Source organism: Lepisma saccharinum, chromosome 4 (assembly GCF_977018435.1).
Source record: "Lepisma saccharinum chromosome 4, izLepSacc3.1, whole genome shotgun sequence".
Classification (NCBI taxonomy): domain Eukaryota; kingdom Metazoa; phylum Arthropoda; class Insecta; order Zygentoma; family Lepismatidae; genus Lepisma; species Lepisma saccharinum.
In genome coordinates, this window is record NC_139232.1 from 112,547,931 (window position 1) to 112,569,367 (window position 21,437).

A 21,437-nucleotide genomic window follows, 5' to 3' on the forward strand; every position below is an offset into this window, starting at 1 on the left:
TTTCCACGCACTCTCACCAATGGATAGGTGAGGAGGATAACGGCCAAAGTTGGGGAGTAAAATAACATTTGTAACCTTGACAAATTCGGATGGAGATTTTTTTACCCAAGACGAAACACGCTTTGTTGTGTCGTTTTAAACTGAGGCATGTAAGGTACACTGGAAAAAACATGCATTACACGGAACAGATGTGATACCTGTTCTACAAACAGTTAAATGTCCCTATTGCATCACAATTCACAAAGTAACGGTAACTGTAACGTGTTACTTTTTAGAGTAACTTACCTAACTCTGGTAGGGGCGATCGGGTCGTGGGGCTGATCACATCATCTTCACTATGGTCGAGATAAAAAAATGCACGAAGTTATCCTCACACACCCGCTAGGTGATTTAATAGTATGGTGAAGGGCACACAGGAGAGCTTTACTTTGATATATACATACACACAGCATGTGTGTGTTCTCTATGCATGTAAATGTAAGTGTGCAGTGGTGCCCGCATTTGACAGAACACTTGTGGTAATGTTTTGCCATTACCACCCACCAGTAGTGTAAAATATACTAATACTGGAGCGATAAATGAGGAGGTGTTTTGACTGAATAGAAATACTTAAAACTAAGGCAAAATATCTATAAAATTTTATTGTTACTGTGTAAAACCTACGATTTTTTTTAAAAAAAAGCTTCCGAGAAAAGAGGACCCCCTCAAATTGATGTGACAAAACCTGAATTTGCTAAAATTGCTGTTTATAAATATGTTAAAAATATGGCTTTTCTCGATATTGTTTTAACTACACTAAAAACTAATCCAAGATGCTCACACACTGCTACACCTACATACACCCACACATACCTACCTACTCTCTAACTCTCTAGCCTTCTTAAACCCGAAGGTTCATGGCTGCAGCAACACAGGCCTTCCATCTGTCCCTATCTTGAGCAAGTTCTATATACTCTTTTCCATCCCTACCGATTTCCCTTAGGTCCATCTCAACGTTGTCCCTCCATCTTCGTCTTGGCCTTCCTACTGGTCTCTTACCATCAGGTTTCCCAACAAGAATCCTGAAAACTCCTCTTTCCTCTCCCATTCGTGCCACATGGCCTGCCCACCTAAGTCTTCTTGATTTAATTATTCTAATAATGTCTGGACATGAATACAAATTATGTAGTTCTAAATTATGTAACCTTCTCCACTCACCTGTCTCCTCATCCCTTTTAGGTCCAAATACACTTATACCTATACCTACATATATTTACCTACACATATTTACTTCCGGTCTACTTCCGGTCCATTTCCGGTCTACTTCCGGTCCATTTCCGGTCCACCTCCGGTTGACTTCTGGTTTATTATATCAGATTTCTTGGGTTTCAAATCAAAATTTTATACTTAATAAAATTATTCCACCTTCGTGCATGTAAGCTATATTAGCATTACAATTTGTTATAATTTTATTAAGTATAAAATTTTGATTTGAAACCCAAGAAATCTGATATAATAAACCGACGATAAAAATTAATAATATTAACATATTAAATATATACAATAATTATACAAAGTACACTGCTGAACCCAATTCATATTTTATATTAAATATAGAGTTTTAATTTAAACCCCAATAAATTTTGTAACTAATAACAAAATGCCAAATCAAAAATATTGTGATCAATGCAATACGAATATTTCTAGCAACAATTGGGCTAGGCACCAAAAGAATTGTGATCCAGGCAAATATAGAACTCCTACAAAAATATGCCCAAAATGTCATAAAAAATATAGTCTGGAATATTTCTTATATAAACATAAAAATAATTGTTCTGCACAGTTTTCTACTTTATCACATCCATCTACATCTTCATCTGGTCTAAAAAGAAAACTTGAAACACCTATTAATTATAAACCAGCAAAGCAGGCACACTATGCACCTATTCATAGTAGTTTTAATGGTCAACTAAGTGATTACCGTTTTATATCAGACCCAAAATGTGATATTAAGAATTTTTTGAACAATATAAATCCTGATGTGCAGGATATTCTAAATAAACCAAATAACTCTTATAAATTATCTTTTAAATTATTTACACAATATAAGAAAGCAAATGGAACAAAATTTACACACCCCCACATAACAGAAACTGTAGTTATATATTCAAATACAAATTTAGACAAAATAATAAACAGTTTGATAGAGCAATTAAATATTAAACACTCTGAATTTGCTGCAAAAGAATCAGGATTGAGTTTATGTGGAAGTCCACACAAGTTATATATTAACATTTCTAAATTTAACCCATTACAAGGTTCGACATATCTGCCATTACCTACCAATATTAAAAACAAAAAAGCCGTGGTTAACATAGAAAATAATGATGAGAAATGTTTTCTGTGGTGTATTTTAGCTGCTTTGTATCCAGTTTTAAGGGATCCACAAAGAATAAGTTATTCTTATTATAAACAACATGAACACGATTTTGATGACGCAATGGAGGGCTTAGAATATCCAATGTATGTTCAGAATATTGATAAATTTGAAAAAAGGCCAGAGATATCAATGGTAAACCATTATCTATTAATGTATTTATTTGTTCCACTGGTGCTGGGAATTGCTTGATAGAACCTCTCAGAATTAGTACAGTTGATGATGATTTTGCTGTTCCAATTGATTTGCTTTTAATTGAAGGAGATGGCACATACCATTATACTTTGATACATAATCTTGAAGCTTTAGTAAGAAAACAAATAGACAAATTTAATAGAATATTCAAGTTGTGCCGAATATGTTTAACAGTATTTGATGGTCAAAAAATAATAAATGGTGTTCGTGAAAAAAATTCAGAAATTGCTAAAAACAAGTTAGTTGAACATTTAAAATATTGTGGGAACCATAAACCTGTTCATATGCTTATGCCTAACCCAAGTGAAAATGCCAAATTCAAAAAATTTGAAGTTTTGTTGGAACACCCAGCATATATAGTTTGTGATTTTGAGTCAAACCTGAAACCTCTTGCATTCTGCAACCCAGATCCTGATGAATCTTCAATTACATCATACCAGTTACATGAACCTTCTAGTTTTTATTATGTTGTTATACAGGATGGTGTGGTTAGTAAAGAATATTTATACATGGGACAAAATGCTATCAAAGAATTTGCACATAGAATTGAAAATGAGTGACATGACATAGCATCTAATATCTTATTAAAATCAAAACTTATGATGCCTTTAACAGAAGAACAGATTCAAAATTTCAATAATACAGAAAAATGCCCGATATGTGATTTTAAATTTTCAAATACAAATATCAAGGTAAAACACCATTCCCATACAAGTGGTAAATTCTTAATGGCACTGTGTAATAACTGTAATATTAAGATCCAGAGACCAAAATTTGTCCCGATATTTTGCCATGGTGCATCTAATTATGATTTTCATCATCTGATCAGGTACGAGGGGTTTGACAAGCAGAATTTAAATATTTTAGCAGAAAATGATGAGAAATATATATCTATTAGCAAGATAATTAAAGTTAATGGTGTTTCTTTTCACTTAAGATTTCTTGATTCATACAGAATTTTGTCGGCTAGCTTGGCTACTCTGGCCAGTCAATTATCTGATGATCAATTTAAAATTACTTGTGATATGTTTCCAAATCAGGACTTGAAATTAATTAGGCGAAAAGGTGTATACCCATATGACCATGTTACTGATTTTTCTAAATTTAATGAGTGTGCTCTGCCACCAAAAAAAGCATTCTACAGTAAACTCAGGGCGTCCGAAATTACTGATGAAGATTATCACCATGCTCAGTTGATGTGGGACAACTTAAAATGCCAGACATTTGGTGATTATCATAAAGCATATTTAAAACTTGATGTAACTCTTTTAGTCGATATACTTCAGGCATTTAGAAAATCTTCAATAGAAAATTATAAGCTAGATCCAATTTATTTCTATAGTGCTCCAGGCCTACCATGGTCTGCAATGTTTTTTAAAACTAAAATGCAATTAAATTTAATCCAAGATCAAGATATGTATCTATTTATGGAACAGTGTATAAGAGGAGGGATAGTGCAATGCTCTCAGAGATATGCCAGGGCTAATAACAAATATATTTCTAATTATGATCCAGAATTGCCATCAAATTATATACTTTATGTAGATGCTAACAATTTATATGGGTATGCTATGATGGATAAATTGCCATATGCAGGGCTTGAGTGGGTTGAAAATTTTAGTATTGGGGATCTTCAGGATTTTGATGACAGTAACTATGGCCTGTTCTTAGAAGTTGATCTGATAATTCCTGAAAATTTACACAATAAGTTTTCTGATTTGCCCCCAATTTCTGAGGTTGAGTGTTCACCAAATTCTAAACAAAAAAAGTTAATGATGACTTTGGATCCAAAACAGAATTATATAATATATTACAAAAATCTCCAGTTCCTAATAGATCATGGTGTTCAAGTAACTAAGGTTGGCAAAGTTTTGAAATTTAGGCACTCAAAATGGTTAAAACCATATATTGATACCAATACCGAGCTTCGAACATCTGCAGTAAGCCAATTTGATAAAACTTTGTTTAAATTAATGGTAAATTCAGTATATGGCAAAACAATAGAAAATGTTAGAAAGCATAGTAATGTTAAATTAGTTACCGACCCCAGCCGGAGCAAAAAATTAGTGGCAAAGCCGAATTTTAATTATAGAAGAATTTATGATCACAATATGGTACTTTTTAATATGAAGAAAACAAAAAGTAAGTTTGATAAACCTATTTATGTAGGGGCAGTGATATTAGAATTGGCAAAATTACATATGTTAAAACTTTATTATGATGTGTTGAAACCTTTTTATGGTAATAGTATAAAATTAATGTATATGGATACAGATAGTTTTATTCTTGATATTCAAACAGAAGATGTTTATAAAGATATATCACATCCTGAATTAATTAAATATTTTGATACCAGTGAACATTCAAAAATTCACCCCCACAACAAAAAGGTGCCTGGCAAGTTAAAAGATGAGACACTTGGCGATGTTATTGTAGGATTTGCTGGGTTAAGGGCCAAGATGTATAGTTTTAAAACATGTAGTGGTGCTGTTGCCAAAAATGCTAAGGGTATTGGTAGAGATACTGTAGATAAAGAGCTTGAATTTGAAGATTACAAAAATTGTCTCAAGTCACAGAAGTTAATTAAAACATCAGAAAATAGAATTCAGAGTGTGGATCACTTGTTAACTAGCAATACTGTAAGAAAAGTAGCTCTAGACCCACATGATGATGTATTTTATCATGTGGTGTACATACTCTACGATGGGGACATTGTGACTTGAGAAGTGGTAATCAATGCCCAATTACAGAGCATGATTTGAAATAAATAAAACATGCCAATGAATTTATTTGGATTTAAAAAAAGCTATTATGGACCTGCCGACACCAGCACCCTCTCCTGATATAATATCTAAACTAAGTGGTTTCTTAATTATTCATCTAAATAGCATACTTACAGATGTTGATGATAAAACAGGTAAAACATTATACATATTTAACAATAATTTAAATCATTACCAATTACCTATAGGTGGTCAATTACAATTTATTACAACTCCCGAGGGTGATGTTAAAATTTCAGTAGGGAGAAATATTTATAGAATTAAGCACTCAACATGATTTCTGGTACTGTATATACCGTTTCTGCCGGTGATTGTTTATATATTGAGGTCCCGGGATATTATGACAAACTTATACCTTTTTTTATAGAATTAAGAATTAGATATTTAATAATAAATAACCACTAAAACAAAAATGCCTAATGATATATTTGGCCATACAAGACATGAAGATCACAGTGATGAGATTCTGATGCTTGACGTCAGAGTTAAAAAATTAAGAAGTGATTTACAAGTTTTAAAAACCACACTCAATGCCAGTCTTCAACTAGAAATTACCAATTTACAATCACAATGCATGGACCCTCTTCTTAAAATCGACTCAGAACTTAAATTATTGCTTCAAAAATATACTGATTTGGCAACATTGGATAATTTTCAAAGTTTAGAGGAAGCTGTAGCAACTCTTCAAGCCAAATTAAAAACTCAGAATACCAACTCTGAACAATTGAAACAACAACTAGAAGAGCAGATTAGTAGTGTCCAGGCACAGCTCCAAACAATTGTCAAAAGCATAAAATCACAAGAAGATTTTGATCTAGTAATTTCCACTCTAAAAGAACAAATTCAATCACTACAAATACCTAATCTCGACCCCTTGAACAATGCCATATCCGAGGTTAAAGAAAAAATTGAGATACTTGAAAAATTTATGAACAACTTGCCATCTTCTGATGCTCTGAGTGCTATAACTCGTAATGTTGCCAACATCAAGCTGCAACTTGAGACATATGAAGATTTTGGAAAAATTCAGAGTACCATAACCCACCTTGAAGGTACCATAGCAGCAGTACAAAGTGATCTGACAAATGTACAAGAAACACTAGAATCTCTCTTGCCTGGTATTGTAGACACTCTTGTCAGTGTTCAGCAACAGATCACAAAACTTGAAAACCTCAACACCGAATCTGAGCTATCTCATTTTCATCACTTGATCGATGATATCCAAACAAAACTTGAAATTTTACAACAATCGACACCTACTCAGGCAGACATAACCCTGCTCCAAGATGCTATGCGTAGTGTGGCTGACGCTAGTGAATTAAATGATGTGAAATTAGCACTTGAATCTTTGCAGAATACTGTATCCAATTTGCCTACATCTCAGGAACTTAAAAATATTAAAAGAGCAGTAAATCGCATACTAAAATCAGAAGATATCAAGAATATCCAGACAGAGATCAAACAGATTACTCAGACAGTGGCCACTCTACCAACCAATCAACATATTAATGAACTGCATGCTTTATTTGAGGATATCAGAAAACAAGTCCATGATCTTACTACCCAAAATTCTAAATTGGCAGTTGTTGAAAATTTACAGCAAATTGTAGCAAACATCAAACAACAACTAGGGACCATGGAATCCAACCAAGCAAATACTCTGTCTGTTTTTGCCACCCAGCTTCAAGAAATTGTGCAACAATACAAAAAACTTGCTGTTGACATAAGAATTAAACCAGGTCACGATGAAATTGTTAGGACTATCAACGAGCATCTTGAATCTGTAACAAGTAGATTGCTTACAGCAGAAAGAGAAATAACTGGCCTAATCGAGAATCCTAAGCATACAGTAATTCTTGAATTAAACAGTATCCCCAACAAAGAATATGATTCACCATTTACACCAGGTGGTAAACTGTATAAGCTGTCCCCTGCACAATTTTATTACCAGTTTTTTGTTGGGGGTACACTTAGACCAATCAAAATTAAATATTGGCTACAACCACAGGCACACCACTACCCTACCTTATCAATAACTAATGCTGACAACAAACCAAAAATCACTAATATAGAGTTAGAAGATTTTACAGATCCCAATACATTAGAAACATCTTATGCTGAAGATGATGGATCTCTGGAATTTAAAATACAAATAGGAGACAAATTATATTTAGAAAATCCTCTAGTATCTGCTGCTGAACACCCTATAGTTGCAATATTCTTATTTACATACCATGTCTAGACAAACTATTGTTAATGAACTACACAAACCAGCTAGACGTAACTATAAGCGACTGCCAGTGGTCACAAAAGGCATAGATGACTTATGGCAGTGTGACTTGGTCGAGATGGCACCTCATGGGGGACAGTTGAAAAACTTAGACAAGGTCAACAAAGGATACAAGTATATACAGGGAGGTTATTGCAGCATGACACCGCAAGAGCGTCGGCCGCTTGCCGGCCCAGTCATGCAACAGGTGCCGGCAAATTGCGTAACAGATAGCCCGTTACACAAACAGCTTGTTTTGTAATGTTTCCACTTTTCACAATTATAGTTACAATTACAACTTAAATAAGCACGTACCTTGTCGTAAGGATGCTGGAAAAGGTGTCCTCTAAAATACAAATATTTCTGGCACTTTATTTTTGACATGTAATCTTTCTTAGACACCGCGAGAGCGTCGGCCGCTTACCGGCCTTGTCATGCATCAGGTGCCGCCAAATTGCGTAACAGATAGTCCGTAACAGAAACCGCTTGTTTTGTAATGTTTCCACTTTTCACAATTACAGTTACAATTACAACCTTATTTCAGACATCTAATCTTTCTTAGACATCTCTACTTTATCCTCGGTTGACAGAAAGGGAAGACAGCATCGCGGCGCATAAAGCAAACCGAAAGTGTAAAATTATATTTAAAACTAATAATAATGATGATCACTAACCTTCTGTGTTATAAATGATGTTGAAAATGACCTCCTTCAACACCAATACATTTCCGGCATCTGCGTATGAAATTCCTCTGAACATCCATAAGCTCCTCAGGTGTGATTCTGGCAATTTCTCTTCTTATATTTTCTTTTAAATCCTCTATTGTACGCGGGTTATTCTGACACACTTTGTTTTTTAATGTTCCCCATAAATAATAATCACAAGGAGTAAGATCGGGGCTACGAGAGGGCCACAACTCAGTACTGATAATTCTGTCCTCAAAAATCTCGGCAATAAAATTAAGTGATTCATAAGCAGTGTGAGCAGTAGCAGAGTCCTGCTGAAAAAATTACTGCTGGCATTCAATGTCCGTTAATTGTTCAAAAAAAGGTTGTAGTATGTCTCTTCGATACCTTTCACCATTGATAGTACCTTCATAAAAAATAGGCCCTATTATTCTGTGCGCATTCAAACCACACCACACACCAATTTTTGCAGGATGGAGCGGAACTTCATGCACAAGGTCAGGTTTTTCTGCGCTCCAATAGCGATTGTTTTGTGAAATAACTCGGCCATTCAATTCGAACCAAGCTTCGTCTGAAAATATGATTAATTCTGGATTTACTCTGCCAGTAACAATATTATCCAGCATCCAGTTACAGAATCGAACTCTAGTCGCGTGATCGCGCGGTTGCAATTCATGAACCACTGTAATTTTGTAGGGTTTTAATCTAAGTAATTTAGTGGCATTTCGTGCTGAGGATTTTGAAATGCCTGTTTCCTGAGCAAGCCGACGGAGGGATTTTTTTGGAGTATGTTCAAGTCGTTCACCAATTTCGTCTAGCTTTTCTTCCGTAAGAACACGTCGTCTGGAAACACGTTTCTTAGGTTCAAGAGATCCTGTCTCTCGTAATCTTTTAACGAGGTTGTAAACAGTATGTCTGTCCGGAACAGGATTGCCAGGAAATTTTCTTGCGAATCGCCTGACTACTTTTCTGCAAGAGTTCGTTTTCACGTAAGTATCGTACATAAAAACTCTTTGTTCAAGACTATATTTGTTTGGCGGCATAACTAATGAATGAATAACAAATAACACACGATAAAGCACTAGCACTTTAGCACACCAACTCAATAACACAGTATAAACAACACGAGTACTGATAAACGCAAACCGAAGTGAACACGTCTAAACAACTGGTAGCCGACAGCTGTCGCATTCGCGTAGTATCGAGAGGCTTCTCGCGGCTTACCACTACTCCGATAAGCCGCTGACGCTCTTGCGACATCTGAGGAATTTCGCTTCTAGCGTCGGCTCTATAGACACTGGATGGACCAAATTTTGAGGGAAGCACAACAAAAGACTACTCTATGAGGATATGTAATGCTCCTGCCGCAACTTTGAAAAAAAAATGGAAATTACGACGTTCAGAAATTTTGCGTAATTACGGGGAAAATAGAACTTTGGGATTTGGCCCCCGTTTCCCCCTGGACTCACAATTGTCGGAATTTACATAAAATGTTGCTTTTTGTTCATTCTTACATTTAGAATTTAAATTTCTTAAAAAGATGCAGTTGTTGAGCAGTTATAGCCTTTTATATTCAGTTTATCCCATAGTAGCAAAAGGGGAAAAGTGCTTATTTCAAATGGCGCTCTCAGAAAGAAAAACGCACACAGTGTATGATCGCTACTTTACTTCAAAAATATTCACACGTTAAAATTAAGTGACACTGTTAAATAATTCGTTTATCTGCGCTTTCGTTTTGCATAATAATGTATACGTAACCTCCCCCCTCGAAAATCTTGGGCACGCCACTGACTCTAGTGTTCAAAAGGATTAATCTTGTGTTATCTGCAAAATAAGAGTCACGGTTTTGTTTATTCGAAGGCAAGACAAGAATGAAAAATTGAATCCTTTATGTTGGATGAGTCATTGCTGTCAGAAGCGATATGGGCAGAAATAAAGTGCCAGAAATATTTGTATTTTAGAGGACACCTTTTCCAGCATCCTTGCGGCAAGGTACGTGCTTATTTAAGTTGTAATTGTAACTATAATTGTGAAAAGTGGAAACATTACAAAACAAGCTGTTTGTGTAACGGGCTATCTGTTACGCAATTTGCCGGCACCTGTTGCATGACTGGGCCGGCAAGCGGCCGACGCTCTTGCGGTGTCATGCTGCTATAACCTCCCTGTACTTACTGTCATAGATACATTTTCAAAATTTGCCTGGGCATTACCGCTCAAATCTAAGACTGGAAAATGTGTTACAGAAGCTTTTAGGACAATTATTAATCAGAGTGGAAGATCACCACGCTATCTACAAACAGATAATGGCAAAGAATTCTATAATTTGATGTTCCAGCAATTTATTAAAAACCATTCAATAAAACATTACTCGAGTTACAGTGATCTCAAGGCATCTATTGTAGAAAGATTTAACAGAACTCTAAAAAATCATATGTATAAACAATTTACCCTTCAAGGTAATTATAAATGGCTTACTATCCTACCAGAACTTTTAGATAGATATAATAAATCAGTTCACACTACAATCAACATGAAACCCTCTGAGGTAACTTCATCTGATGAGCAGAAATTGATCAGTACTGTTTACTATCCTAGATACCAACCAACAACAAAAAAACCTAAATACAAAGTTGGTGATCAAGTAAGAATTAGCAAATATAAGCACTTATTCAAAAGAGGTTTTACAAGAAATTGGAGTACTGAATTATTTACAGTGGTTCAAGTTAAACCTGGGGCTCGTAATACATATACAGGGTGTTTCTAAAGGTCGTTTACAACGCTTGGGAGGTGATTCCTCACACGAAAACAAGCAAAAAGTGTGAGTAACATTTTTACGACTGAGGCTTCGTTTCCGAGATAGGAGCCTCGCAAAAGGTGACAAAGTGAACGTCACACCTAACTGGGACGAACACTACACAGATAGAGAGGTGGTTCCAAGGGAATCATAAAGGAATCGTATGTGCTCAGTCCGGAAGTCACTATGAAGAGTTCACTGCACGCATGCGCAATGGAGTCCTCAAAGGAATTGGGGATTTCCAGCAAGAACAATGCATGGAAAGGGTATGTAACGCAGCAAGAAGGACCGTGACAATGAGAAATGCGTTAAAGACAACACATCCCGACCTCAAACATCAAAACATGAGCACGGAACACAAAATTCGAAAAGTTGAGCACGGTTGCATACCCCAGTTACACGCGAGGATTGAATGAATCATGTCATCTGACATACGAGAGACACATTACTCCACCAGGAGGAGGGAAAGAAAAACACAATATCAGATGATTGCGACAACGTGTATTTTTACACGCGACAACTACGTAATACCCCCTCCCCACACGCACAACAAACAACAAATGGTACAATGTCTTACGCACAGACACTGTACACCAACTGAAGATGTCACTTTCACCACACAAAGGGGGTGGGGAGCAATACCAAGAGTGTTCTCACTGGGATTTGCCGAGGGCGATAATCACAGCCGGTTTTCAAAATGTCTGTCGTTCACTTCTACGCAGAGATGACAGCGACGAATCAAGGATTGTCGAGTACGAGCAAACAAGCCAGGTGCATCTGCTACCGTCGCGGCGGCGACGTTGAGGAGAGCAACGAGATCCTCAGCTGATGTGACAGATGTGTCGTATACGAGGGTTTTCATTTCTCCCCAGAAGAAAAATCGAGAGGGTTGAGATCTGGTGACCTCGGTGGGCAAGGCACAGGCTCATTCCTACCAATGAACCTATTGCGAAACACATCATGCAGGAAATGTACTACATTACGATCGAAATGAGCTGGTGCCCCATCGTGTTGGTACCACATTTCTTGCCGCAGTGGCAAAGGTACGGTCTCCAACAGTTTCGGCAGAACCTCACTAAGAAATGCATGATACGTGCGACCATTCAGGCGAACAGGGAGAATGTATGGTCCAATTAAATGATCATGTACTATCCCGCATCACACATTCACTGAAAACTTGTGCTGGTGATGGGCCATAAAAAGTGCATGTGGGTTGTCAAAGTCCCAGACATGACTGTTTCTACTAATGAAGTCATCCATCCCGGTGAAAATTGCTTCATCTGTCCACAATACGTTTGCCCGGAAGTGAGGGTTTGTGTCCAGCTTATGCACGAGGTAACAGTTCTTGTACTTTCTGCAGTTTAAAAGGGTGCATTCCTTCCTCTGACAACACTCGCCAAACATTCACATGAGACGTGTTTCGTGCCCGAGCGAGTGCCAGGATGTTCTGCGACCGCTGTTAACACATCTTATGCAAACTGACGTGTGCGTACACTTCGGGGTATTCCAACTTCTTGCCGCGGTGGTAACACTGACCCTGTTTCACGCAGTCGACTGTCCACTACCTGAAAGAAGGTATGAGACGGTAAACGTCTATGTGGAAAGCGTTCTCCATAAAGACGCCTTGCCTCACGGCTATTACCACGTGCCTCCCCATACATGAGATGCATGTCTGCTAGCTGCTGGGTCGTATACGCAGCCATCTGTGTAATAGGGAGCTGGAACTGCAAAGTATCGTTTTTGTTTAACACTGGCACTCTGTACAAATTGGCCGTATCACCGTACGAACACCACAGACCAATTGTTGCGATACTTGACTTGCCCACCCCACCACGTCAACTTCTTTCAATACAACATACTAGTACTTTTCAATGCGTATGACAACCTAGAGCGAACTGCTGATCATATCCCAGCACCTGCAACACGTCTGGGACGACTGAAAGCGACATCTTCAGTTGGTGTACAGTGACACGCACTGTCTGTGCGTAAGACATTGTACCATTTGTTGTTTGTTGTGCGTGTGGGGAGGGGGTATTACGTAGTTGTCGCGTGTAAAAATACACGTTGCCGCAATCATCTGATATTGTGTTTTTCTTTTCCTCCTCCTGGTGGAGTAATGTGTCTCTCGTATGTCAGATGACATGATTCGTTCATTCCTCGCGTGTAACTGGGGTATGCAACCGTGCTCAACTTTTCGGATTTTGTGTTCCGTGCTCATGTTTTGATGTTTGAGGTCGGAATGTGTTGTCTTTAACGCATTTCTCATTGTCACGGTCCTTCTTGCTGCGTTACATACCCTTTCCACGCATTGTTCTTGCTGGAAATCCCCAATTCCTTTGAGGACTCCATTGCGCATGCGTGCAGTGAACTCTTCATAGTGACTTCCGGACTGAGCACATACGATTCCTTTATGATTCCCTTGGAACCGCCTCACTATCTGTGATAGTATTCGTCCCAGTTAAGTGTGACGTTCACTTTGTCACCTTTTGCGAGGCTCCTATCTCGGAAACGAAGCTTCAGTCGTAAAAATGTTACTCACACTTTTTGCTTGTTTTCGTGTGAGGAATCACCCCCCAAGCGTTGTAAACGACCTTTAGAAACACCCTGTATAATAAAAGATCACCGAGGTGAAATTCTCAAAGCAGGTTTTATGAAGAAGAACTTAACAAAACTAAACAGCCAGACACATATCTTATAGAAAAAGTTATTCGCAAAAAAGGCAACAAAATACTGGTCAAATGGCTAGGTCTCCCAGAACACAGTTGGATCGAGGCAGACAAAATGATACTATGAACACATGGGATGTTATAAAAAGACTACCAGATCCTGAACAGCAGAATAAAAAAAATGGCCAGCTGCTGCCTGATAATATTAGATGTCTTATTGTTGGACCATCGGCTTGTGGTAAAACTACACTAATGATTGATAATTTTTTATTGGCACCTAACTGGTTAGACTGGAAAAACAGACACTAGTATGTCTTTTCTAAGAGTTTAGAACAATTAAAATATCAGCAACTGATGAAGATATATGATGGACTGGATATAGCCACTTTTGAATCAGATGTTAAACCACTTCATGAATGTCTCGATAACTCTGTTGTTGTATTTGATGATATTATATTAGAAAACCAAAACAAGGTTAGAAATTTTTTTTACACAGGGCCGACACAAAAACATAGATTGCTTCTACCTGGCACAGACTTTTTCTAAAATACCAAAACAACTGATAAGAGACAACAGCAATTTTATATGTCTGTTTCATCAAGACCATACCAACCTCAAACACATACATGATGAATATGTAGGTGGCGACTTGAGTTACAATAATTTTTCTAAGTTTTGCAGTAGGTGTTGGAACCAGGATAGTTATAGGTTTGTCACAATTGATATGACAAGGAAACCTAATAGTGGTAAATATAGAAATAAAATTAACAATCTTCTAGACATTGAAACATATATAAATAACCATGAAAAGACCAATTATTGATGATCTTAAATTAAGAGACTATCTTGTAAAAAGATTTAAGGGGTGGAAAGTAGAGAACCGAGGTATCTATGAACAACACAAGCCAACAGAACAGCCGATTATTGATGCTATTAGTGAACTAGGTAAAAATATCAGAACTGATACAGAGCAAAATCAAAATTTGATCACAGAGCTTGTGCCGGTAGCTGCTAGGAACATATTAGATTATCCAATCACCCCACTTTCTAGTATTCATACACCTAGTCCTGTTGCTCCTTGAAGAATTGAAGCTAGTCAGGATCCTATTGAATTGGGTCTTCTTGCTCAGAAATATTTAAGCACACCTAAAGACAACAAAGATGAGGTTTTTGGTTTATATGCTGACACAGACCTTGATGGTAGCATCATACATAGAATTGGCAATTTTAGAGTAACATTTATGGGAGATGATTTGATAGTATATTCAGAATCTCATCTTGGAGAAAGAGGTGGTTTTGTTAAGTATCCTGGAACACCTGGATTATGGGAACTGATGACTCGTAAGAGACCTGGCAGCTATACAGATCAAGACTATGAGCACTACAAAGAAATATTACTAAAATCAGATGCTCTATACCAGAACAATGATCCCACACAAAAAAGAGTCAAATCTAGCAGTGGAGCAAAATACAACAACTTGATCAAGCCCATATGGTCACAGATCAAGACAGGTAGTGGGATCAAACAGTACAACACTCTGTCTAAAGAATTTGCCTGGGTTGACGATGTCAGGAAACTTGTAGATAAGTTGCTGGTGATAGCTTGGGAGGAAAATGCCGGTAACCACAATTTTTACAATGAAAAGGTTGGAATTATGGACATGATAAGCACCAAATTGTCTAATTTTATAGTGAATGACACTAAGGGCATTGGATATCTTATAAAAATTATTAATACTCTACCACCTAAATTTTGGAATATCTCCGAGGGTCGGGGGCTAGTTAATGACATCATAAACAAGTTGCCATTTGAGCTACACATACCAGGCTATCAGTATTGTGGTCCAGGTACCAAACTAGACCATAGATTAAACAGAGGTGACCCTGGTGTTAATCCCCTAGATGCTGCTTGCAGAGACCATGACATAGCGTACAACACACATACCGATCTTGACAAGCGACATGTGGCAGACAAAAAATTAGAAGAGGTTGCTTTTGGTAGATTTGTAAGCAAAGATGCTTCTTTGGGTGAGAGAATAGCCGCATTGGGGACCACCATAGCTATGAACACCAAACAAAAATTGGGGTGGGGGTTGTAGTAAATTAAGTAAATTAGATACAATTTAATTGTGATAGTTAATCCCAGAATATGTATATAATAAACCAAAAATGAAGGCCAAGGGTGTTATGTATCAAATACCTTATGCAGGTCTTAAATCTCTTAAAACTATTGATAGTCTTCTAACCAAAAAGCAGCGCAAGAAAAAAATGCTTGTCTTGCCAAGGGACATGGTATGAAATTATTACTTAGTACCCCACAATTAAAAAAATTACAACAATCTAGAAAAAAATCACATATAGGTGGATTCATATTTAGTATCCCAGCTATTTTAGCAGCTCTCGGCGCAGTTGGCAGCTTGGCTGGGGGATCAGCTGCCATAGCAAAAACAGTAATAGATGCCAAGAAGAATAAGGCAGAATTAGATGAACAAAAGCGCCATAATCTGGCCATGGAAAAACAAGGCAAAGGTGTTAAGAAAGTTATGAATAAGTTAAAAAAAAACAAGAGCCGCTTACCAACCAAGATATTGAAACTTTAATCAAACCACTGGGCATCAAATATTTTAGAGGAGTATACATGACCGATTCTTTACCAGAACAACCACTCAAAAAAGAGTGTGGCATAGTTAATTTGGATAAGGACAAAAATCAGGGTACTCACTGGATTTGTTATCTTAAATATTTAAACAATGAGGCATTTGTGTTTGATTCATTTGGAGGTGTTCCACCTGAGAATTTAGTAAAATATCTAAAATCAACTAATCTTTATTATAATAATACCCGTATTCAAAATTTCAAAGATATTAATTGTGGACATCTGTGTTTATCTGTTCTTAGATATCTGTCTCAAATAAATAAACCATCAATTGAAAATTTTCAAAAAGCTTTGTGGTATCTAAAACATCATGGGAGTATTCCATCTCACCAGCCAAAATTCAATATTGAAACTCAAACTACATGATGATATAGTTTATCCCAAAACAATAGCTCTCAGAGCATTCTATGGCATGTACTTGATACCTAATATTACACACCACAACAACAAAATTGCAGTTGGTGACCAAAAAATTGTGATCACTCCAGGGCAGTATAATTTGTCTACTTTAAATGCTCAGTTACCCAGAGGTATATTGTTAACTCAAAATTCTGTCACTCACAGAGTAGAAATTGTGTCTGCTACAGAAAAAGTAGATCTGGGTACTATAGGAGAGCTATTGGGATTCGAAAACAACACAAAACTTGAACCAGCCATTAAACATACTGCTATTAATATACCTAAATTCTTAGCCATAGAAACTCTAAATATTCACTGTAATGTGGCCGAGGGTATGATCACCAAATCAAATGGCATAGGCACTCACAAACAAACTGGCATTATTGCAACATTTAAACCTAACTCTGAATTTATGGAACCGATCATCTACACTCCATCGCCAACATTATATTTTCCTGTGTGCCATAATAGAATAGATTATATTGAGTTGATGGTCACTAATGAAAAAGAAGAATTAGTTGATTTTGCTGGAGCCACAACAACTGCTATCATAGAAATTAATATTTAAATAAAAATACATACAAAAAATAAATAAATAAATAAAATGGAAAATATTGAGAGTTATGAGCTACAATCATTCCCCCCAAACAGAAGGACATTTGCAAATTTAAATCAAGCCAACACAGAGATTGAGGTTGACCTTGATGTAGGAGATGGATTTATACACCCTCACAGAGCAGACCTATATATTAAATTTGATGTTGTCAAGCTCGATGGTACAGATTATCCGGCTAACACAAATATAAGATTGGTAGACAATTTTGTGCCACATCTGTTCTCTGAAATCGAGATTAGAAAACATGGTGTTGTTATAAACAGAGTAGACTATCCTGGTATTATATCTACTGCTTTGGCCACACTAAAATTAGCCAAGACCGAGGCCTCATACTACAAAATAGGTGGATTTGAGGCTGGTGATAAAATAATATCTAAGAGCCACACAGTATTATTTCCTATGCGCCTGTTACCTGGATTCTTCTCAGATTACAAAGAAATTATGTGGAAGGGTGGTTTAAGAATTACATTTAGAAGATCTGCCAATGATAATAATGCTTTGATGAGGTATAGTTCATTAAATTCTACTGGGGAAGCTCTGCCTAATACCCTACCTGATGAAGGCAAATGCCTTATTCAGACTATGGAGCTAAGAATCCCGGTTGTTGAATATGAAGCTAGTTATGCTCTTAAATACAAAGCAGATATCCTAAAAAATCCACAGGTGCCTTTACAATTTTATACATATCAATGTGTGCAAAAGCCTGCCACTGGTAGCTATTATGAATTTGATGCTACAAACTCATTCTCCAGTATACAATATGACATGCCAGATTTTGTGGTGGTACTGTTTCAGACTGGAAGACACAATAATCAAGAAAAAAATTCAAGTAAATTTGATAACTGCAACATCAAAAACATATATCTTAAAAATGGCAGAAATGAGGTGTTCCCTAGAGAAAGTTATAATTTAAACATGTCCAAGGATGATTTCCTCAAATTATATGAGGCATTTACAGCATACAAAAGGGTCAGAATTGGGAATGCTGACATGTATTACTCACCAGATGAATTCAAAACACAGAGACCCATGTTTGTCATCAACACTTCAAAAAGAAAACAAGTTGTGGTTAATGACAGGACAAACATTAAAATTATCTGTGAATTCCATGATACACTTCCTGCCGACACCATATGTAGTGTTATTCTTATAGGTGAAAAATCATATATTTATGATGTTAGAAATGAGAGAGTCACAGAGCAATTTTAGAAAACCTCTGCATATTACATTGTCTTAGTATTAGATATATCAGTTGTGCCTGGTCTTGAATTAAAATATTCCAGGTTAACATATTAACATAATAATACAAAAATATTTTGAATAAGTATTTAAAATTATATTACAGTGTACTACTGTATAATCAAAAAACTTTTAAGAGCATCTTGGATTAGTTTTTTAGTGTAGTTAAAACAATATCGAGAAAAGCCATATTTTTAACATATTTATAAACAGCAATTTTAGCAAATTCAGGTTTTGTCACATCAATTTGAGGGGGTCCTCTTTTCTCGGAAGCTTTTTTTAAAAAAAATCGTAGGTTTTACACAGTAACAATAAAATGTTATAGATATTTTGCCTTAGTTTTAAGTATTTCTATTCAGTCAAAACACCTCCTCATTTATCGCTCCAGTATTAGTATATTTTACACTACTCCCACCCACCATTTTTATACACACGCGCGCAATCTATGTGTACACAAACAGTACTATGCAGCCAGGTGTAACTTTTCTTCCCAGAATTCTTATAATCAACTTCATGGATGATGATAACGTTTTATGGAACACTTCATCTTCCTTGGTAGCTGGTAGCTTTATTGTTCTAGTGCTTTCAGAAGCCAACTATTGTTGATAATTTTGTTTTTCCTTTAACAGAAAAGCCCCGAAATATCCAATCACATATAGGTTACGCTTAGATAATTTTAGGAACCAAATTTCTGCTTATTTGTCACAAGTCGCATGAAGTTGTGGCTAATTGAATACGTAGGCCTAATCTAGTAGCGATGTTAGAAACAAGCCATTCTGAGCTGGCGCATTGTCATGGTATAACCTCCATCTGGCAAGTTATTTGTAAGTTCATTAATTTAACCCTATAATTCATGATTCTTTTTAATGAAATGAAAAAAATATATTCTGTTCTCTAGACAATATATACACATGAAAAAATGTTTAAAAAAATAAAAAGTGAAAAATATTAATTTTATGAACAATTTTCATAAATGTGACAAATGGCAACATCATACATTGAGTTGTGATTATTTATTATTTTCAGAATATACAAATTTCAACATAAAACATATACAAATGAAGTTTTATTCGAAAAATAGTGCAAAATATTAATTTTATGCACAATTTTCATGTGACAAATGGCAACATCATGCATTGAATTACTTTATAATTATTATAAGATAAAGTTGCAACATTATACAGGGTTGTCCACGAAAAACTGGCCCGCCTCATATCACTTGGTCTGAAACAAAATTTTCTCCTAAAACCTAAGTTAATGTGCTCTAGTAACAAGAACATGAGCAGATACGGGGGAGGGATGGGTTGACGTAACGTGACCAGATGGGGAAAGTAGTGGAATGGGCGAATGTAGATGAAATAATAGTTTGTGAATGTCTGACAAGATGAGGCGGTCCAGTTTCTTTTGTGCCCAACCCTATACATTTCGGATTAAAAGTTGTGTCCACGTCACTGTCGTAGAAATCAAGATCCAATTCGCTACCACTGAGGATTTCTAATATAATGCTGTGTCAATGGCCTCACACTTCCGTCGTCATCCACAAAGCGTATACGAGGGGGTGCTGAGAAGTATTGAGCCTTACCCAGAAAAAAATGAGCTAGAGGCTGAAATTTTCAGGGTGTACTCGTCAATTCTTTTATGTGTAATGCTGCAAAAATTGACTTTCTATGATTTTAACTTCTTTTTGTTTTTCATGTCCAATGTGAAAATGGCAGCACCTCCAGAAAAGCTCTGCAAAGACGTCATCCTGTTGCATGGCAATGCCTCGCCACACACTGCAGGTGAAACAATGACGACACAGATCTCCTTAGGCTTTCAAGTGTTGCCCCATCCACTATATTCGCTAGATCTATTCCACAATCTAAAAAGACACCTAAAAGGACAACGATTTGCAACATTATGACGTCCTTGGAGAGCTTTTCTGTAGGTGCTGCCATTTTCACTTTGGACCTGAAAAACAAAGGGAAGTTAAAATCATAGAAAGTCGATTTTTGCAGCATTACATATAGAAGAATTAACCAGTACACTCTACAAATTTCAGCCTCCTATACTGCAGGAGGCCTTAGAAAGAGCGCTTCGCGGGCTAACAGCAGACGCCGCTCGCACACTATTGCCGATACTCTCGTGTCGTCTGCTCCTCAGCCGAACAAACAGGCCGAGGTAGCAAGAGGCAGAGGTTACTCACCCTTCCAGAAGGGTGCAGTGAGCGAGCTGTAGCAACCGGGCTCGCTCATTCGCGGACCTGATTGGTTCTCGCACACACACCCCATATTATCGTCTGCTGCAAGCCCACGAAGCGATCTTTTTAAGACCTCATGGAGTATAGCTCAATTTTACTCTGGGGAAGGCTCAATACTTATCAGTCTCCCCTCATATTGTCAACACTTTGCTCTATTGTCCTGGAACACACCTCACACACAGCTAGATAAAACTCCAATGTTCAACAAACTCGCACAACTACAAATCACGCGATGACGCCACATTCGATGCTCACAGGAAGCAGTACAAATGTGCTGATTTACTTACTGTGGCTACAGCTGCTACTTCTTGCTTCTTGCAGCATGTTGCCAACTGGCAACAAGTATATTGGAACTGTAAAAGGCCCTGACTGCATAATGTTGCCATTTGGAAACAAGGTTATTATCGTAACAATAGCAACCAAATGAATTGTTGCTACATATCCAGTCACATAAAGTAAACTTGAAACCTTCAAATTAT

General features: G+C 36.8%; 1 protein-coding gene across 1 annotated transcript in view; it reads left to right on the forward strand.

Moving 5' to 3' along the window:
* The window catches only part of LOC145986774 (putative peptidoglycan muropeptide transporter SLC46), a 52,763-nt gene that overhangs the window by 1,588 nt on the left and 29,738 nt on the right, over positions 1 to 21,437 (forward strand). The gene's annotated exons all lie outside the window — the stretch shown is intronic.